Below are 9456 nucleotides of genomic sequence, written 5' to 3' on the forward strand. Positions count from 1 at the left end.
ATCCGGGAGCCCCTATTTCCCCGAAGTTCGGGAATTGTCTCATTTCTGTCAGCATCTCCTCTATGGCTAGTACAGTGCCTGGTGCATGATGAGAGCTCAGAATGTATAATTGCTGCCTTGAAGTGTTACCACCAGCTGCTTTTACAAATGCGATTCATTCACTCCTGTGCAACAATTTTGCAAAACATTCCCACACCGGTTTCCACGGAGGAAGGGACTAAGTCTCAGAGAGGACGATTTGCTCAAGATGGGACCGTTAGTAAATGGCAAGATCAGGATTCAATCCTGGCCTACTTTCTATGGAATCCTTCTCTTTAGACGGAGAAACAGGACACAGAAAGGAACGAATACGGGGCTTTCATTGCTATCCTGCTGTTGTGGATTTCACTCTTTTCTCTCCTTTTCACTCCATTGACTTATCATATTATACTCTTCAATTACAGCTGTCAACGTCCTCCCACAATTGCTCTGTATTCTGGGCTATAATTGCTCCTCACAGAACTTGAGCCCACATGCCTACAATTTCCCTATCAGCTAAGAAGCCCACACTGCCTCCAAGGGACCATGGCTGCATTAGCCCACAGAGGTATATGCACCTATGATTACTGCCATTTTCCACTTTAGTTATCCCAAGAGAAGCACTATTCTAGAGTGCTTTTTAAGTAATGTGTAGTGACAATATCCTGATGTGGGTAGGTGGCCAAGAGTCATTATCCCCCATGTTATTATTGGAGAAGTACCTTCAAAGTAAGAGCTGACACGTTCCCTTGCATGATTGAGGGGGGACACAAAGGTGAGTCCCTCTGGTATTGAGGGTCATTCTGTGTCCTTAATGCTGAGGGCACAAAGCTCTATCCTAGGTAATAAATGGAGCGTCCATTTAAGAAAAGTCAAAAGCTTTTGCTAACAAGCTCCTGACTTGCATTGTCCAAGAAAAATGTAGTTCAGAAAAAGAATGCCTCCAGTTTCTTCTATATAGAAATCCCCAAAATGCATTTCAAAAAAACTCAGGTCACAGAGCCCGAGAAGGAAAAGAGCCTTGCATGGCCAAAAGAACTGGGGTCTAAAGAGGGAATGGCACTTGGCCAAGTCACTCAGCAAATGGTAGACAAGAGCCAGATTTTAAGACTTCCAGGCAGGGGCGCCTGGGTGGCGCAGTCGGTTAAGCGTCCGACTTCAGCCAGGTCACGATCTCGCGGTCCGTGAGTTCGAGCCCCGCGTCGGGCTCTGGGCTGATGGCTCAGAGCCTGGAACCTGCTTCCGATTCTGTGTCTCCTTCTCTCTCTGCTCCTCCCCCGTTCATGCTCTGTCTCTCTCTCTCTGTCTCAAAAATAAATAAACGTTAAAAAAAAAAAAAAAAAAGACTTCCAGGCAAGGGCCTTCTTCACTTTGGTTAAACTAATGGTTGAAAGGGAGGACTGGTGTCACTTGTGCTTTCAGTCTCCTGGGTGCTTCTGACAGGGGCAGCTGTAGAAACAATGGGTCCCTGGGATGCAGCTCCTGGCATTGGTAACACCTTATGTCTAGGACACCGTGGTCCAGAACTCAGTCAAGAAACTCTCAAGAAACCAAAGAAACCAAACATTGCTGAAGAGATTTAAAAAAAAATAAGAATAAAACAAACAAAGAAATAAAACACTAAAAGGGCTCTTGAATGTGCTTGAGATACAGTTCCCTCTCCACCTCAGGAATGAGAAATTTCTCCTCAGGAAGCTGGTTTTAGGGACCTGAGAAGCTTCTGGGAGAGATGAAGAGATCAAGTATAAGGGTTTTCCCAACCAACTTGAAGCCCAGGGAACCAAGTCCCTGTCACAAAGGAAGGGACCCCCCTTTCCTGTATGTTAACTAAAATCAGAGAGCTAAGGAAATGCTAAGAACGGGTTCCCAGAAGATACTGGGAGGCAGGGACATTACAGAGGTAGCAGCTGTCTGAGGGACCTGCCTGGCATCTCGTAGACACAAAGCCAAACTGACACAACAGCAGCTAAACAACACTAAGAAGGGGCACCTGGGTGGCTCAGTAGGTTACGCATCCGACTTCGGCTCAGGTCATGATCTCACGGTCTGTGGGTTCAAGCCCCACATCGGGCTTTGAGCTCAGCTCGGATTCTGTGTCTCCCTCTCTCTCTGCCCCTCCCCCACCCATGCTCTGTCTCTCAAAAATAAATAAACGTTAAAAATTTTTTTTAAAATAAACAACACTAACGGAACAGCAACACGATTAAACTTTACTGAGCACTTATCATGTGTCAGACACTTTTCTAATTGTTCTATATACATTATCTCATTTGATCCTGACAGCAGCTTTAAAATAAGAATTAGGGAATATGGTGGAGTCACTTTCAAAGGTTCTGGGAAAGGATTATTATAAATTAAAAACATTTCATTAGAGGGCTGTTTTGAGATCCCCACAGCCTCTCTATGTATGCATAAATATTGTTTTTGATACATATTGGTTTGAACCAGGGGAAAGTGCTAGTTTTGCAGAGCAAAAACATGGTCGATAGCAGGGATTTCATATGGTTCAAACTTATATATAAAATATATACTCTTGGGGCGCCTGGGTGGCGCAGTCGGTTAAGCATCCGACTTCAGCCAGGTCACGATCTCGCGGTCTGTGAGTTCGAGCCCCGCGTCGGGCTCTGGGCTGATGGCTCAGAGCCTGGAGCCTGTTTCCGATTCTGTGTCTCCCTCTCTCTCTGCCCCTCCCCCGTTCATGCTCTGTCTCTCTCTGTCCCAAAAATAAATAAACGTTGAAAAAAAAAATTTTAAAAAAATATACTCTTTATGGGAATTAAGTAAAAAAGTAACAGGCCAATACAATAGAGTGGGATACATACCAGTAGGTTCGTGCACGCTGAAAAACATACATGCACAAAAGAGGTTCTGGCTAAGGTTTCAGGGGAGGAGAACAGTCAGGGGGGACTTTTCAGGGGGAATGTTGAGATCTGATGGATAATGAACAGTAAAGGAAGTTAACTCTTGTGAGCCAGATACAGTAAGTCAGGGAGGCTTGGGGTCATCACAAAGTAACAGACATGGGACTTTGCACTGCCACTAGAAAGTGTAGGAAACTGGAAAAAATATGAAAAACAAATAACGCTTTCAGACCTTGAACAATAAACATCACAGGACCATCACTAGGAGCAGGAAAATAAACAAGGTGAATCCTTCAGTTGATTAAAACCAGTAAGTCTTAAAATACTGAAATCAAAAAGAGTACATTCTCTGTACAGAAGTCAATTAGAATCAAAAACAAAAATATCTAAAAAATAAACAACATCATTTTTCAAAAAAAAATTTAATGTTTATTTCTTTTTGAGAGAGATAGAGAGACAAAGTGAGAGCAGGGGAGGGGCCGAGAGAGAGGGAGACACAGAATCCGAAGCAGGCTCCAGGCTCTGAGCTGTCAGCACAGGGCCCGACATGGGGTTCGAACTCACAAATCGTGAGATCATGACCTGAGCCGAAGTTCGACACTTAACCAAGTGAACCACCCAGGCGCCCCAATAAATAACATAGTTTTAAGTAACTCTTGGGTTAAAAAAAAGAAACGCTGAGAAGAATTAGAAAGTATTTTGAACTGAAGGAAACAAAAAAGACTACATACCAAAATTTGTGGGCTGTGGGTAGCGCAGTACCTAAAAGAGGTTGTGGAACTTTAAATGATTTAGGTAGAAAATAATACAAATCAAATGAATGATTTCAGCTTCCATATTAAAAAGCCACAAAAAGAGGAGACACTTCAACCTAAAGTAAGTGAAATAATACAATAGTAGAAATAAGGGTAACAATCAATCAGAGAATGTACAGATCATGGAGCAAATCAATGAAACTGAAAGCCGACTCTGTAAATGTCAGGTCCGAGCTGCAGGCAAATCATCTTCATCTAGAAACCCAGAGATGACATAGTAGCTCATAAAGGAGGTCTGCCCAATGGAATGTATACTGGCTGCAGAGGCCCACAGCTATGACCTGCCGCTTAGTGTATCTCCCTCTTGATTGGCTGCTGCAACAACATTTCAACAAAACTAATAACTACTATCTAAACTCATCAAGAAAAACAGGGGAGAAGACCAAAGTATCCATGTCAAGAAGGGAAGAGGGTACATTATTACAGATGCTACAGTAACTAAAAGGATAATAAGAACGATTGTGAACAACTTGATTCCAAAAAAAAATTCAATGTCTGATATGAAACATAAGAAACTTTTGGGGGGAAAAAAAAGCCAAAACTGACTTGAGGAAATAGAAATTCTACACAGTCTTACACCTATTAAAAAATAATTGGATTCCTTATTTAAAATACTCCACAAAGAAAAATCCCCACCCAGATAGCTTCTCTGGTGAATTCTTTCAAACATCTAAGGAAGAAATAATAACAATCGTATACAATGTCTTTCAAAAAATGGGGAAAGCAATAATACATTATTCTGCCACTAGTCAAAGAAATGAAAAGAGATACCAGCGGGACCATTTGGATCCTGCCTTCCTACAAGAGTATTATGGCATCTGCAAATCCAAGAGAAACGAAAACGTGTGCTCATAAAAATGCTGGTGTGCAGATCTTTATAGAATCTTTATTTATATTAGACATAAACCAGTAACAATCTAGATATACACCAGCCGAAGAAGGGATAAACAAATTGTGGTACATACATATGATGAAATACTACTCACGTTAAAAAGGAAAAGTTTCACAGAGATGCAACAACACAAATAAATCTAAGAAAGAAAAAAAAACATGACACTGAATAAAAGGAGGCAGGCACAAAAGAATATATATATATATATATATATATATATATACTTCCCATTTTTATAAAAATTTAAAGCAGGTAAAGCTAATCTATGAGTGGATCAGTGGTTACCTGAGGTCATGTGTGGGGGTGATTAGCTATGAAGGTATATGAAGAAACTGACTTGCTTGTGGAAATAGTCTTTATCCTGATAGAGATGATGTTTCATATGTATATACAATTATCAAAAGCTCACCAAACTATATTGTTAAAATGGCCACATTTTAGTACATGTAAATTATATCTTAATAGAATCAGATTTAAAAAAATAAGAGAGGGGCGCCTGGGTGGCTCAGTCGGTTGAGCGTCCGACTTCAGTTCAGGTCACGATCTCACGGACCGTGAGTTCGAGCCCCGCGTCGGGCTCTGGGCTGATGGCTCAGAGCCTGGAGCCTGCTTCCGATTCTGTGTCTCCCTCTCTCTCTGCCCCTCCCCCGTTCATGCTCTGTCTCTCTCTGTGTCAAAAATAAATAAATGTTTAAAAAAAAAAAATAAGAGAAATGGTAGAAACAAAGAAATTAGGGAGAATCACGTTGTCCCTAACGTTTCAATTGAAGCAAGTTGGTGGAAGACGGTTTCCCTCACAATTCTGGGAGGAAATGCTGGAACAGACCTGGTTTGAGATGAAGGCAGAATACTGATGGGGCATTATTGAAATGCTGAATTAAAGGTGCCTGTGGCAGTCGTGTACGATAAACCATTTCTCAGAAGGAGAGGAAATGGCTGGGGAGCCCTCATTGTAGCATTTCTTGATTTTCCCGCCGTAAATGCTTCCATCACATCAACAGCTTTAACAAGCAGCTTGAAAAATTTCGGGAAATTTAGCAACAGGCTCTGGCGATCCAGGAGTAGCTGGCTCCAGCGTACCACTGCCTGTGAATCATCACAACAAATACGTGGAACAAGCAGCTGTATAAATGGAGGAGTTTGCTGGGGTGGGGGGAGGGAAATGCAGTCACATGTGACTAAAATCCTGCATACCTGGTAATAAAATCCAGGTATGTAGATGCAATTAGGGCAAGAATTTTGAGAGAAAGATGCCTAGCATTGTACCTTAGGCTTGTTGGTTTCAAAGCTCAGCCAGGAGAGGGTGAGCAAGTAGAAGAAAGTGAGAAGTGAGGAGCTGAGGCTCCGGAGGAGGACCAGGGCGGTATGGTGTGAAAGGAGCCAATGGCCAGAGCCAGGAAGTGCTTAGCAGCGTCAAATTCACCTTAGTTATGTACAACAAAGGCAGACACTTCATGGCGTGGAGTTGACGGTGACCTTTAAGACACAGTTTCAGTGGATATTGGAAGCAGATGCTTTCCTCTAAAAGCCCAGAGGTGAAATAGCTTTGAAGGAGATCGGCTTCATAGAATATATACAGGTGTTTTTCTACTTATAATGGCATTACATTCGGACGAACCCATTGTTTAGTGGAAATATCTTAAGTTGCAAATGCGTTTAATATGCCTAACATCAGACCTTAGCCTTGCCTACCTTAAGTGTGCTGAGAACACAGTTGGGCAGAATCATCTCACATAAAGCCCTGATTCATAAATCATCATAACATAAAGCCACCAGAATTAATGTGGTGAATATCTCATGTAATTTATGGACTACTTTACTGAAAATGAAAGACAGAAGAGCCGTCTGGGTACAGAATGGTTGTCAGCGTATTGGCCGTTTACCATCGTGATCCCGTAGGTGACTGAGAGCTGGGGTTCACCATCCCTGCCCAGTGTCAGAAGCGAGTTATTGTGCATATCAATAAGACTGAGGAAAGATCAAAATCCAAAACCTGAAGCACAGTTTTTATTGAACATGTACATCTTTCACACCATTGTAAAGTCCAGCCATCCTAGGTCAGGGACCATCTCCACTGGCTACGGAAGTCCATAGCTATGAACCGCCCCTGTGTGTGTCACTGCCCTGATCGACTGCCATGACCAACCCTACCTACTCTAACCAGAAACAGAAGGTGTCCTGAAACCCAAGCTAAGGTATCCAGGCCCAAAGTTTTATAGTCAAGCATATCCCTAGAAACCTGAAGATCTCTTCATCCACTCATGGGAGGACTTCACAGTGGACTTGGGTTCTCTGTTCCACTTCCCAACTATCTGCACCACCACCAGGCCCATGAAGGAAACTTCTCTTTTCCTCCATGACCCATCAGCTCTCTAACCATGGCCCATGTCCTTTTCTCAAAGAGGTAGTTCTAAGTTCTCCGCCTTAGCTCCCAATAGTATCTAGCATTTCTGAATAGTGATTCAGTAAATAATTATTGGGTGAATCGATGAACCATCTATACTGGCTTCCACACAGAATTGAAGGGTCCTAAAATCAAAGGTCTATTCCCACACCAGTGTCACTGCAGATGTGCTCTGCAAAACCACATTATGCTCCTTGGAACATCCCCCCAAAGTGTGGCTTCTTCTCCTGCCAAGTCCCTATTTCTGAAGCACCATGATTACCCCAGTACCTCAAAGAGCCACAGGTAACTGGATAAGACTTGAGTTGTTCTAAATTCCCCAACGACAATGTAATCTCAGCGTCTTTCAACTTGAGGTGTTTTTACCCACTGGTGGTGACTTGAAACTATAGGAGAAATATCACATCTATTCTTGGAGTGTTAGTTTTGTTCAAAGCTGCTTTAGTGGGGGAGATACACACACACACACACACACACACACACACACCCAAACAGGTATAAAAAATAAACACTGTGATGTACTGGGAAATATAAAAACAATAGATTTTTTTTTGTTTTGTTTTAACGTTTATTTATTTTTGAGACAGAGAGAGACAGAGCATGAATGGGGGAGGGTCAGAGAGAGGGAGACACAGAATCCGAAACAGGCTCCAGGCTCTGAGCTGTCAGCACAGAGCCCGACGCGGGGCTCAAACTCACGGACCGCGAGATCATGACCTGAGCCGAAGTCGGCCGCTTAACCGACTGAGCCACCCAGGCGCCCCAAAAACAATAGATTTTTAAAAGATAAAGCCCTGGGGCGCCTGGGTGGCTCAGTCGGTGGAGCTTCCGACTTTGGCTCAGGTCATGATCTCGCAGTTCATGAGTTCGAGCCCCGCGTCGGGCTCTGTGCTGACAGCTCGGAGCCTGGAGCCTGCTTCGGATTCTGTGTCTCTCCCTCTCTCTGACCCTCCCCCATTCATGCTGTCTCTCTCCGTCTCAAAAATAAGTAAACATTTAAAAAAATTTAAAAGATAAAGCATGAGTTTTCAAAGAAATTATGTTTGCAGCATTTACTTTAAATTTCTAGGACTCTTTCAACTCCTCCCTTCTACTCCACCCTTATATCCACCCCTCTGTGGGGTATCCACATTAATTCTCCTTGGTCATCAGGGAAACTTGGATGAATGAGTTTGACAGAGAGTTGGAGGCATATGCTGACAGGTGTGAAGAACCAGGACATGACTTCTAGCACCAGATGCCCTTCGGCTTTTCTGAGGTACCACCTATCCCCGAGGAACCTGGAGGACTGTTGCTTGGGGCTCTTCCCAGAGGAGGAGGTTGTCAGCCCTATGGTTTCACACTTCCCTTTGCCGTCCTTCGTATCACCCTATCCATATTCCACTGCTTCTGACTGCACCAGGCCTGCAAACAGCCCCTGGTCGACCACATACCCAAGAACCCAGACCCAGAAACCAGAGAGGGAGCACAAGCACCGGAACCAGGAACTTCCAGGTTCTTGCTGACTCCTTTACCAGCTTCACTCACTGCCCGAGTCACTGGGAAAGATTGCATATGTAAGGAAACTTCACAGTATGCCCATACTTCTGTGAAACCCAGAGCTTAACAAGGGCTTCTCAGAGCAATTAGCCTGATTTATGTAGTTTATATATATATATATATATATATATATATATATATATATATTTGTTTATATATATATTTATATATGTTTGTTAATATTATATATATATATATATAAACTCTTGGTTTTATACACTTCTTTGTTTTAAACATCATATGTCTATGAAAATATATAAGTGATATACCCTGGAATTGAATAGTTCAGAGCCTCTGTAGCTACATGTGCTGGCTCTGCCTCCAAATTCCTGAAACCCTTGCTAGCCAGACCAACATCCAGGTCTCTCCCAGGTGAAAAGAATTTGGACTGAAAGGACCATGGAAGTGGTTCAGTGGGGGTAATATTGCTTTTAAGGCATGTTTTGAAATTTTGTGGGGTCTTATAGTTTGCCACTGGTGTTCAGTGAACAGAAGCCAAGGGGGATAGACATCTTGCACCGCATAGGAGAGCTACAAACAACTAAGAATTGTCCGGAATTTCACATGAAAATCGAACATCTCTTTTTTAAAAAAAAATTTTTTTTAAATGCTTATTTATTTTTGAGAGAGACAGAGTGTGAGTGGGGGAGGGGCAGAGAGAGAGGGAGACAGAATGCGGAGCAGCCTCCGGGCTCTGAGCAAGCTGTCAGCACAGAACCCGACACGGGGCTCGAACCCACAAACTGAGAGACCATGACCGGAGCCGAAGTCGGACACTCAACCAACTGAGCCACCCAGGCGCCCCTGAACATCCCTTTTTATAATCGTCAGAGCCTGGCAGTTAGCGCTCTTTTACATATGCACCCACTAATGGTATTTGACTCCTCACCCAAAACGCCTGTACTGGTATGCCTTTGTAATTATAGC

This window comes from Prionailurus viverrinus, chromosome C2 (assembly GCF_022837055.1).
Source record: "Prionailurus viverrinus isolate Anna chromosome C2, UM_Priviv_1.0, whole genome shotgun sequence".
Taxonomy (NCBI): domain Eukaryota; kingdom Metazoa; phylum Chordata; class Mammalia; order Carnivora; family Felidae; genus Prionailurus; species Prionailurus viverrinus.